The sequence below is a fragment of the Carcharodon carcharias genome, chromosome 1, assembly GCF_017639515.1.
Source record: "Carcharodon carcharias isolate sCarCar2 chromosome 1, sCarCar2.pri, whole genome shotgun sequence".
In the NCBI taxonomy this organism is placed as follows: Eukaryota; Metazoa; Chordata; class Chondrichthyes; order Lamniformes; family Lamnidae; genus Carcharodon; species Carcharodon carcharias.
Genome location: NC_054467.1, coordinates 195,162,140 through 195,175,618, shown reverse-complemented (window position 1 = coordinate 195,175,618; position 13,479 = coordinate 195,162,140).

The window sequence follows — 13,479 nt, the reverse complement described above, 5'->3', positions numbered from 1 at the left end:
TCTGGATCAAAGAAAATAAATCACACCAGAGAAAACAAAAGGTGCTCCAGAACTACATCAAAGGTTACTATGTAAAATAAGAGCTCAATGTGTAGGGGGTAAAATATAAGCCGGAATAAAGGATTGTTTAGCTAACAGGAAGCAGAGAGTAGGGATAAATGGGACATTTTCAGATTGGCAAAATATGACGATTGGGGTCCCACAAGGATCAGTACTGGAGCCTCAACTGTTTACAATCTATATCAATGACTTGGATGAAGGGACTGAAGGTATGGTTGCTAAATTTTCACAAAGATAGATAGGAAAATAAGCTGCAAAAAAGGCATAGAAGTCTGCAAAGGGACATAGATAGATTAAGTGAGTGGACAAAAATTTGTCAGAAGGAGTATAACGTGGGAAAATGTGAACTTGTTCACTTCAGCAGCAAGAATAGAAAAGCAGCATTTTATTTTAAATGGAGAGAGGTTGCAGAACTCTGAGGTGCAGAGGGATCTGGGTGTCCTTTTTTTATTCATTCATGGGATGTGAGCGTTGCTGGCTCGGCCAGTATTTATTGTCCATCCCTAATTGTCCTTCAGAAGGTGGTGGTGAGTTGCCTTCTTGAACCGCAGCAGTCCATGTGGTGTAGGTACACCCACAGTGCTGTTAGGGAGGGAGTTACAAGATTTTGCAGCGACAGTGAAGCGATGGCAATATATTTCCAAGTCAGGATGGTGAGTGACTTGGAGGGGAATTCCAGGGCCATAATTGTATGTCCCGCAGTCTGGCGGGTGGCCCAACCCACCTGGCTGCAAAATAGCTCAAGATGACATCAGGCGAGTGTCCTGACATCATCATGCGCTTGTGCGATATTTCGCTCGGTGGGCACATGCAGCAGTCAAAAGCACACCCTCCAACAATTAAACAGGCAATTAAGCACATAAAGGGGACAATTGAATGTGATTTCTCATGGCCTGTCCCCTGTTACAGTTGGTGGATGGGCCAATTGGCCAGGCGGCCTTTACATTTTTGCTCAAACCTTGATCCAGGGCAGGATGAAATCTCCATGGGGAATAAAATAAAAAGAGATACCTGGGAATTGGCTTTTTTATGAGGTATGCTTTCAGGTGCCTGACTGTGCTGCATGGACATATTTTGCAGTATTTTTGTTGTTTTGTTTATTCTGTGTAGTCTACACTCCCTGAGGCAGCTGTCTGCCTTCAGGGAGCTCACTGGAAGTGCTCAGCAGCATCTGCGGTGACATTGGCACCTGCTCTCTTCCTGCCCCCGCCGTTAACTGGCCAGCCAGCATGAAATCGCGGTCGGAGGCTGATCGCAGTCATGGGCCCGTTCCCAGGCTTGCCGATTGCGCAGGCCCAACGAGCGAAAAATTCAGGCCCAAGTGGTGATACAAGAATCAGTCAAAGTTAGTATGTGGGTACAGCAAATGATTAGGAAGGCAATGGACTGTTGTCATTCATTGCAAGGGGAAAGAGAATATAGAAGTAGGGATGTTTTGCTGCAGTTGCACAGGGCATTGGTGAGACCACATCTGGACTACTGTGTACAGTTTTGGTCTTCTTGTTTAAGAAAGGATATAAATGCATTAGAAGCAGTTCAGAGCAGGTTCACTTGACTGATACCCGGGAAGGGTACCATTGACTAGAAACTGAACGGGACTAACTATATAAATACTGTGGCTATAACCTCCTGACTCCCCAAAGCCTGTCCACTATCTCCAAAGCACAAGTCAGGAGTGTGATGGAATACTCTCCACTTGCCTGGATGAGTGTAGCTCCAACAACATTCAAGAAGCTTGACACTGTGCAGGACAAAGCAGTCCATTTGATTGGCATATTTTCCACAAACATTCACTCCCTCCACCACTGATGAACAGTGGAAGCAGTGTGTACCGTCTACAAGATGCACTGCAGGAACTCACCAAGGCTCCTGAGACAGCACTTCTAAGCCCATGACTACTACCAACTAGAAGCACAAGGGCAGCAGATATATGGAAAAACCACAATGTGGAAGGTTCCCTCCAAGCCACTCACAATCCTGACTTGGGAGATATATTGCCATTCCTTCACTGTCGCTGGGTCAAAGTCCTGGAACTCACTCCCTAAAAGCGCTGTGGATGTACCTACACCACATGGACTGCAGCGGTTCAAGAAGGCAGCTCACCACCACCTTCTCAAGGGCAATTTGAAATGGTCAATAAATGCTGGCCTAGCCAGTGAAGCCCACATCCCATAAAATGAATGGAAAAAAGGGGAGGAGGGTATCTTATGAGGAAAGGTTGGACAGCTGGGCCTATATCTATTGGATTTTAGAAGACTGAGAGGTGATCACATTGAAACATATAAGATCCTGAGGGGACTTGACAGGGTGGATGCTGAAAGGATATTTCCCCTTGTGGGAGAGACTTGGGGACACAGTTTAAAAATATGAGTTCTTCCTTTTAATATGGGGACGAAGAGACATTTTTTTCTCTCAGATGGTCATAAGTGTTGGAATTCTCGCCCACAGACAGCGATGGAGGCAGGGTCATTGAATATTTTTAAGGCAAAGGTAGATAGATTTTTGACTAACAAGGAAGTCAGAGGTTATCAGGGGTGGGCAGAATGTGGGGTTTAGGTTTTTTAGATCAATTAGATCAACCAAGATTTAATTGAATGGCAGAGCAGGCTTGAGGGACTGAATGGCCTACTCCTGCTCATCGTCATATGCTCATATGTAGAAAAAAATACTGTTAAGGTTGTAAATGCAATAATTAGAAAAAATATATAAATACAAACGAATTATTGCTGTTAAAATTGAAAAACAAGCAGTATGTTCTTTCGTCACAAATGCACCTTCGAGTCTTACTCATTGTCATATTACATCAATACCATCTTATTTCAATTAAGCAAAAACGAAAACAGCTCCATAGTTCTGGGTGGTCAGTTAGCAAGTATTGTATGAGGAAAGTAATTAAAACATGAAAAAAATGAAATGAGACTATGAATAACATGCATCATTGCCAATTTTGCATCCTTTGCTCCAATCCAGGTCACCATGGATGAAGTTAAATAGCTCCGGCAGTTTTTACACTGTTTATTCCGAGTAAAGAAAACATTCCGGAAAAGTTTTATGACTCCCAGTAATACTTTCACATGTGAAAGAAAATGCAATGCATTTTGATTCTGAGGTATACAATAAATTTAGAAACTGAGCTGTCTGTTCCTGCTGATGACGTTGATAACAGGCTTTTTTTAATCTACGCTTCCCTGACAGGGCAATATGATTGACAGCTTTGGGAATGTAGAGCACTTCCTGAAGGAAACCAGTCTATAAACGTACCTCCAGCCCATGGCATCCTAAAACACATGACAGTAATTTTTAATAACAACACAATGGAATGAATCGTGATTGACTATCTGGGAATTGTATGCCTGTAGCCAGAAAGTCTAATTTATTTAATTGGTATTAAGTGCCTGAAATCAAAGAGGGGAATAAAAGCCTGGCAGTTCAACTGTTTGACATGTGGCATCTATTAAGCATGCCAATTTATAAATTTTACCCAACTAAACTCACAGGGGTGAGATTTTATTAATAAAGCAAAGGAAAAACAAGCACGATGCTGAGATGTTTGTTAAATCATTAGCCAGTCAGGAGCTTAATGAAAAGCAGCTGTCAGACTCTACTTAGTGTACATGGCTGCCAATTCTTTTGGGCAATGACATTAAAATATGTTTTGCAGTTCTTTGCTATATATATATATATATATATATATATATACATATATATATGACTAAAAAGTGTCAGTAAACAAACAAAAATGATTCTGCCTTTTCCCTCTATGGAGAAATGTTAATTGAAGAAAAATAGGCTAGCAAAAGCAAGTTTTTATTCTTTTCCTTAGCTGTAATGTACAATCCAATATATTCAACATTAATATCCCAAAAATGTGCTTGACTACAATAAAGCATATTTTTATACCTAAATGGTGCAGAGCTTAAGTACTTTGAGATAATGCCTTGGGGGTGATCGGATTCTGTTAGGTTTTACACTGTCATCTGGCTTTATGTAGGCGTCTAAGCCCAAAGTTGACTTGCTTTATTTTGTTGGTGTGTGATCAAAACTGCTTGATATTAAAGATTTGCAGAATCATGAAAATGTTCTGAATTTTCAGTCCAACAAGCCTGTTGCAATCATTTTTAAATACTTCAATAAAATGTTAAATACAATTTCATGAGGTTCAGGATATTATCCATTTATTTTCTCCACATTTAAAATGCTTGCTTTTACCTCACGTTTTAATTTCTGACAGGTCACCGGTGCCTGCAAGTACTAATGGTTCTCAGCTGCACATAAACTTTCTTTCACTGATTTTATAAGTGACCCGCAGTTTCTTAAAATACTTCGTTTCTGCAGCTGTGAATAAAGTGGATTCCATCTTGCCGTGATAATAGGGCAAGGAAACAGGGGGCCTGGCTGATGCCACGCTGAAAGGCTTCAAAAAATTTCACATATGGAAATCTGGCTCCAACTGTATCCAAAGTAAAGGTGATAATTAAATGCAATAAATAATTACATAGATTTGGAAATTCAACACTAATACTGATTGTCCAGTACTTTTGGTAACACCTTTGTACACTTGTTCAGGCCTTTGGTTCTTTCGATAACACAAATACTGTACCACAATTTCTCTCTACTTCATGGCTCCAGATCTACATTATATTTGCAGATGTCACATGGGTTGATCTAGCCATATCTATACAGGAGACCGCAAAAAATATTGGCACATTCCTCTCGATCCCTTGGCCTAAAAGGTGCCGTGCCAAAGGAGTTGCAATTTCAGATGATGGTGCTGTGGTATTTGTTGCTGGACTAATAATCCAGAGACCCAGGAAAATGCTCTGGGGACCTGGATTCAAATCCCACCATGGCAGATGTTGGAATTTGAATTCAATAAAAATCTGGAATTAAAAGTCTAATGATGACCATGAAACCATTATTGTAAAAACCCATCTGGTTTGTTAATGTCTTTTAGGGAAGGAAATCTGCTGTCCTTACTTGGTCTGGCCCATATGTGACTCCAGACCCACAGAGATGTGGTTGACTCTTAAATGCCTTCTGAACAAGGGCAATTAGGAATGGACAATAAATGCTGGCCTACCCAGCGATGCCCGCATCCCATGGATGAATAAAAAAAAGCTTTTGACCTGACGTGTTCTAGTAGTGTTTTTTTTATTTTTACTTGTATCTAGAGTGGAATTAAAACTACAGCAATGTATACCAATTATTTGTTAAATTAATAAAATTGATGCCTCCAGTTTGTGCCCTTTGATTTATTGTAAATTTAGCAGGACTGTATACAGAACTGTTTGCATACCTACACCTCATGGACTGCAGCAGTTCAAGAAAACAGCTCACTACCATTTTCTCAAGGGCAATTAGGAATGGGCAATAAATGCTGGCCCAGCCAGCGAAGCCCACATCCCAATATTTATTATTAATTAAAAAAAATCAATTAAAAAATATATCTTTATGAAATGAAAGAAAGCTTAAGTGGAATTCACTTAATGTAATAATGAAGGTGCCTAGAGTATAATTAAAATGCTTCAAACCTTCTGATGTCAAATCCAAGACTGTTTTATTAGAGTGTGCAACTTAAGGGGTGGAATTTTACAGTCCCGCCAGAGTCAATGGAGTTTGGAATGGCTCGCCGCATTTTGCAGCCCCGTTCCTGTCATGATGGGACCATTAAATTCCGGCCAAGGTATAAGACTCTGATTATGTTTGACAAAGGAATTGGAAAATAAATGTGCTGCTATTTGATTGGAGGCTCTTATCTGAACAGCTTGGGGCTAGTCCTTGAGCCCAACCCATGAAAGTGCGTTGTCAGGTCAACAGATTATTTCGTCCTTGAAGGAACTTTCAAAACACTTCATTAAATTCATTGCCACCTTCATGGTGCATCTTGCTCAGTATGCCTTATTTCTTTGTCTTATCTCTGGAGTTCTTGCTGCAACAGAACATGGAGCAATTACCACCTCATGGACTCTCTGGGAAACATGGCAGGACTCCAAGGTAGCCACTAGCTTTGGTCTGAGTGCCATTAATTATTCTGTGAATAATAGTCCATTTTAGTATGTTTCACACATACTTTTTATGCTCCTTTCATTTTACCCCTGCTCTGTTCCAACCAAGATGTATCTAATTTTGAGAAAGGGTCACTGGAAACATTAACCTGTCCATTTTTCAGTCCACAGATGCTGTGCTGTCTGACCTGTTGAGGGTTTCTAGCATTGCCTGTGTTTTTTTCTGATTTCCAGCATCTGCAGCATTTTGCTTTTAGTATCAATTTCAATCTGTCTGGAACTCCAAATCACTATGAATAGGGTAGGGCTCCATGGATGCCTGTGAACACAATTCCTCTTCCAGTGGTTACAATTTTAATGTTAGGGGATAAGTGCTGCATTTGTAAATATTTAAATTAATTTACATACTGCAACTTCAGCATTAACTGTGAAACAGAAACCACTAAAAGTTATATTATAAGCAAATCCATAAGCAAATTCCATTAATTACATAGACTCATCATAAAAAAGTCTGAGCCAATTCCTAACATCTTTTTTTTTTCTCTAACATATGAAAAGGATAACAGGGAAAGACCATTCAAATCATCAAGCATGGCCCACTCTATTACAGTGCAGCCATGCATACCACCCAACTGCTCCCAAGTCTCAACCCATCTTCTGGAAGAAGCAAAAACGTAACAAAGAACAAATTAAGGGCCATTTATAGTTAATTATGACAATCCCTTTTTGACTCCCTAGAATAATTATGTGAGCTCCAGAGACCATAACTTCACTGTTCTCAGTTATCCCACAATTCACTCTCTTTACTGGAAATGTTTTCCTCTCTGGGCTCCATTTCGACTTTGGAATACCAGCCTATAGCTTGTCATGGCTGGCCGTCCATACTCATGGCTAAGAGACAATTTGATTTTGAGGCACTGGCCTCATTTACATTGGGCTGATGAGTATGGGGTGCTTCAAATTAAGGCTAATCAATATAGAACTATTTTAGCTACCATCAAGGAAAATGTGGTGGTAGGATGTTGTGATTACAGACGGTAGGTGTCTTAGGGCAGGCAGCAGCAGCCCTGATTATTGTTTAAATACATAATGGCCTGGATTTTACTATACTATTAACTTTCTGCTGTGTGCATTTGTGCTTATCACATGGTAAAACTGACAGCAACTTCTGGCAATGCAAATGTGCAGCTAAATGTAGAAATCGGATAGTTTCTATCAGTGATACTTTCTTCTTCCAGGCCATGCACCATTGCATTTTTCATAGAACCATAGAACTGTTACAATACAGAAGGAGGCTATTCGGCCCATCTTTTCCATACCAGCCTGAGGACACCCAGGGGCCCTTTCTAATCCCACCTTCCTGCACCCGGCCCATAGCCCTGCAGCTATGGATGGAATCTACACAGAAATTAATGTTATGGTGTCAACTTTGATTAGTTGCCCACTACTCTTGCTTTAAAGACAAATGGAAAAACTAGAGCTTGTGGAATCAGGGTTAACTGAGTTTTTAATGGCATAATAGCTGATATATGCTATTGAATACCCAATCTAGACCTGAAAATTTATTTTTGCAAGTGTGGAATCTCATTCTGTGAGAAGAAAATTAATTTTTGCTGTATCTTAAAAAATAAAAATAAAAATATGTTAAAAAATAAGCTCATAATTACTGCTGAAAAACTGCCCTAGCCCTAAAAACCTAATTTAATGTGAAATTTCACAGTATGATTTTAAATTCCACATATTTTTAAATAACTTTTGAAAAGAAATATTATGATATTTCAGCCTTTATCTTCATCCCAGGCACCTGTCCCTATCATTCATTTTGCTCTATGTAAAATTCAATTAAACATGAAGGATAATCAGTGCATTTTTCTGCCTGGTTTACTAGCTCCAAGAATACTTTAACTTGCTTGTACCTTGCTTGATGGCATCAGTGTTACTCAACCCTGGAGATCCCCATGACTTAGTACAAGATTCAAACTAATGTTGGGAAAGGGGAGATTCAAGCCACATTGATCGCTAGTGTGATGGAATGTAATACTTACCTTCCTTTTAAACTGGCAGTTGGAGGTCGGAACTTAGGGCCTTCTGCACATGAGTTGGCTGGGAAATGACTGCAGGTGCGCAGTTGGTGTCTTTTACTGTCTTTAGGCCGGTAAGATCCTAAACTGAGGTTGTTGAGCCCTCACTGCGGGCCTTTTGGAGCAGTGGTGTTCTGCTTGGCATGCCAAAATATCTGAAAGTGTGCTTGGAAGATGAAGCATGAACCAGGGGAAAGGAATCTTGGACGGTGGGATTGAAACTCTGGAGATGGATCCATGTTGAAGCCGTTCGAGTGGGAGTGACGTTTGGAGAGAATTCCAAGGTGAATTCTTCAAAAGTACAGATTGGAAACTCTTGTGAGAAAGTCAGAGGGCAGAACTGTCCCAGGTTTGCAATAAGTGCGGCAGCAGGTGGGTAAAATGATGTTTTACCTGCCAGCCGCAATGGTGGCTCTTCACTTCATATCATCCCAAACCAGTCACATTATTTATGCATTCCTGGGATACATGCCATTTCCATGGTGGGCGGGCTCCGATTCACCTGCCACTCCGTCACCTCGCTGCTTCATCAAGCCAGACACCACATTTAAAGTACAACCATGCTCAGTGCTTCTAGCCAAGGACTGCAGCAAAGAACACATGGCCCTGAAAGACAAGGGGCAGCATTTTCCTGTCGGCGCGCAGGGGGCTGCTCGCCAATGCATAAAATGACGCGCAGTGACTTTGGGCGGGTGTCCCGACGTCACAGCGTGTCATTTAGATTTTCAGTTCGGTGGGCATGTAGCCGAGTCGGCTGCATGCCCACCGAACTGTCAAAGGCCTGTTAAAAATTAATTAGAACAATTAAATGAGCTGCCTGCCCAACCTTAAGGTTGGCGGGCAGGCGAAGAGTCCAGGCGGCCTTCGCATATTTCATGGAACCTCATCCACGGGCGGGATGAGGTTTCATGAAGTGTTCAAAGAATCAATAAAATTTTTTACATATTTTCATTAACATGTCCCAGCTCATGTAACACTGTCACACAGAATCAAAGTGCAGAAGAGGCCCTTCGCGTCTGCACCTGCATGTGAGAAACACGTGAGTGGACATGATTCAAAAGTTTAAAAACCCTTTATTTAAAAGTTTAACATTGAAACAAATCTCCCTGAGGCACCTCCGTGTCTCATGGAGATCTCTGAGCTCTTTCGTGCAGATGTGTGAAAGAGCGCAGGGAACCACTCAGGGAATCCCCTCCCGCCCACACAGGGAGCGCTCAGCGCTTCTGGGAGCGTGTCACGATGGGTGGGCCAATTAAGGCCCGTCCAAGTAAAAGGTGGCATGGACCTGATCGCGGGCGCTGATTGGGTTTGTGCCCGCCCCTGAACAGCACCCCCCCCCCCGAATGGGGGGAAATTTCTGGCCAAGAAGACTACAGCCCTCGAGCTCCCTTTGGATGTCATGGAGGTGCTCTCTGATGTCCTCTAACCCGCACTGGTTTCAGGAGGGGCAGCAACATTACCACTGCGGCTTGGTAGGCGATGGCAGTGGTGATCAGTGCCAATGCTGCACAGAAGAGGTTGGCCATTCAATGCATATACAGGATTAATGATTTCATCTGTGCAGCCAGAGTAAGACAACCATCTCATCACTCTAAACTCACACTCAAGCCCATCACACATTCATTGGCATCTCACTCACTGCCAGCTCAAGGGACATCACCATCCATTCTCATACACATAACCCCACATGTCCATTTGGTCTCATCTTCACTGGAGACTGCCTGCTCAGGCATCAACATCAATGAGGCCACTTGCACAGATCAACGTGTCCCCTTGGGATAACCTCCTTCCACAGTAAAGCTCTCGTCCTGCAGCCTCTTCCCTGGCTTGAGGCCACTTCTCCCCCTTTGCCAAGTACGGTCTAGCCTTACAGCCATCGAAAAGCCACCCACATATGACTCATCAGGTAGTTAGAGATCTGCCATGAGGCCCCAAACAGATGGGCTGGCCTAATAATGATATGCCGATGTATTACAATGAGGTTCCCAACATTTGATGGTGGAGCACGTGGGCCACAATCAGCAGGTTGAGCGGACGATCACAAACTGGTTTCACATCATCATGAAACCGATCGCATCAAGTGTTTGCTCATGCCATTGAACATGCCTGTTGCTAGTGGGCCTGGAAAATCCTGGCCAGAGTTTCAGTGAGATAGTTGGCTCACAGGGTGATGAAATTCTGGATGGGTTGTTGAGGAATCCATGGAATCTGTTTGGTTTGCATCTGTCATCTACTTTGAAGTTGATGTGTCTGACCACAGTTCGCCTGTTAATTCACATGTACCGTATACTTGCCCTGAACATTAGCGTATAAGACAGATATGGCAAATTATTTTACCTTTTTGAATTTGTATGTATCTGTAAAGATATAGCTGGGGTGAAGGAACAGAGAATATTTGAATCATTTTTTTGTGATTGTATTGAAATCTTTCCAATCTTTTTGATCTGGTGTAATGTTGTTCATTTTTCTTGTTTAATAAATATTTGTCCATTGTGTTAAAAGTTCATCAACAGACTCCTATGAATTTGTTCAGTAATTTTCCTCCGTGGGTTCAAAAAAAATGTTAGGATCTAGGAAGCCAGGTTTCACTCTGGGATCTGACTTGTTCAGCATTGACATCAGCTGGGATTGTAACATTAAACTTGTGTGAAAAATTTTCTTTGGGGTCATCAGCAAGCGCCGTCACTTTGTCGCTGACTGGTGAATCCGCTCTGTCCCTGTTTTAGTAGCACAGTTAATTTCTCACTCAGTGGAAGTATAGAGACAAACAGACACACAGAAAACTCCAGGTTGCAAAATATAAATATATTCATCATTTGAAAGAAAAACTCAAGTCTGTTACTTGGTCTGCTTGACACTGTCAGCCATTGCCTGGACTTAAGATCTCTTTGCTAGAGAGCTGCATTCACTTTGAAGATAATCTCAAACAGATGCATTTTGGTGTCCTCCTTTCATTTACTCGGCCACAAAGAAATCTGTCAGAAAGAACTTTAAAAATGACAAATGGTTATTTAGTCAGAAAACTGACAGTGGTCAAAAAAAAAACTGCCAAGAACTGAACAGGAAAGACTTCACTTCCAGCACTAAATGGGGCTGAACGCATTCCAGCATCTGAAGATTGGGTTCCTGGCACATCCAATTATTTCTGGACATTATACTTCCACTTTTATTTTAAGTCAACTTTCATTGGGTTCATAGATTAGAGGAATCTAGCAACATTAACTGCCTGATATTAGAATTGGCACATCATCACTCCACACATATATGAATGACACCAACTTATTATTCTGAAAACAAAAACTCAGTGTGTTTGTCAGTTGATAGGAGATTGTGCCTACAGTCAGTGTGCATCTGTCTCCCATAGAGGGCAGTCGGGGCATTTGCAAAGAAGTGATTCTCATTTTATCCACCACTGCAAGACTTTCCTTTGGGTGAAGAGCATTCAGGACTTTATTGTTGACAAAATGACTCACAAAACTGGAATCCTTTTTTCAATTCTGTAAATGCAATGGTACATATACACGCACACAGGCTCTTATTTAGTTTGTTGTGATAAAATTCTTCAGAGACAGTGTATTCATTTTAGGAACTCTGATTCCACTCTTTATGTTTTGCCTCTTTATTACATGACACATTAAATGTTTCAAGAAAATGTTAATCAAAAATGCTGTATATTAAAAATTATACCCTTTATTATCTTATCAAATAAAACCAAACAAATTGGGCCAGAACCACATCAAGTGTAAATATGCAAAGGTTCCTGGACAACTTCTCAAGGTGCTGAAAATGATTGGGAATGTGAAGGTGCATTTCATACCGATGCCATGCCATTTGCCTTTGTATCAAAGCTGCAATCTGTAAACACAGTCTGAATCCGGCATCAGGGCTTGAATCACAGTAGCTGTATGTGAAGTGAGCTTGCTTAAATTGGGGTGAATGGTGTGGGGGCAGGTTGTTTCCTTCAGCTTCCCTCCAGTGTCAATCTGAGCCTTGTCAACGATTTACACTCCAAGTATAGCATTGGTATGTTGACACTAAAATTCTGGAGTGCGAAGGCGCCCTTAGGGTGTCCAGCTGTAGTGTCAATTGCGAACAGATTCTATTTGGCACCCTTGTTAAAGTTGTAGTATAAATCCAGAGATGAGGCCACACACAAACACACACACACACACGCACATGCACAAATCTGGATACTACTGCCTACACTATCTGAACAATTAACATGTAATGTTGAGAGATAGTGAAACCTGAGCAGCCATAGGTTGCAGGTTCTTGAAATCTCCAATCATATTTAAATTCCTTGTGATCTTGTTTAAATGTTGTACAGATCCAGCAAAAAATAAAAAATGATGATTGACAAGGAATAGTGGACTAGATTTTTCTTTATCTGCAAAATGTGATCATAGAACCATATAGGGCTGCATCTTCCGGTCGGTGACCAGGTGCGTGGCCTGCTCGCCGACGCGTAAAATGACACGCGTAAAATGTTGGCCATGCATCCCGACGTCATTTAGATTTTCAGTTTGGCAGCCGACTCGGTTGCGCGCCCGCCGACCTGTCATTGGCCACTTAAGGCCTTTAAAAAAATACTTAAGCTAATTAATGGACCTGCCCATTAAGGTTGGCAGGCAGGCGAAGAGCCAAGGCGGCCTTAAGAAAAAACATGAAACCTCATCAACGGGTGGGATGGGATATCATGAGGGATTTAAAATGTTTATAAAATATTGAAATAAAAGAAATTGATATGATCCAGCTCATGTAACAGTGCCACATGAGGGGGTATATCAGGAATTTTTTTTATGCACTTCCAAAAATTTTTACAACTTCCACTGATCTCCCTGAGGCAGCACTTTGCCTCACGGAGATCTGTGAGCTCTTTCGCAAGCATGCTATGGTTCATGGTAGAGAATTCTCCAGTCTACCTACACTCCATGTTAAGGAGCTTCATTAAACTTCAATACCTTTTGTGACTCTTAAATTTGTAATATCTCATTACTATCTTGTTCTTTACCATTTCCTAACCTTGAAAATCTCAACCAGATTACTCACTAACCTTTTGCGTTCTAGTGATAATATTCTTAATTTTTTCAGTCCATCTAATAAATGCCTTGAAGAAATTCAACACCACCTCTTTATTTTCATACACAATGCCTCTGGATACAAAATAAAGGGATCCATTTTCCTTTTTGTGCCCTTAACGACTTGTACTGCCATTTTATTGACCTTTGTGTCTGCACACCTTAGTCCCTCTGCTTCTTTACTCCATATTAAATCTATTGTTTAAGAAAATGATGAAGTACGTAAGAGTAGAAATAATAACAAGATTTGTGGTA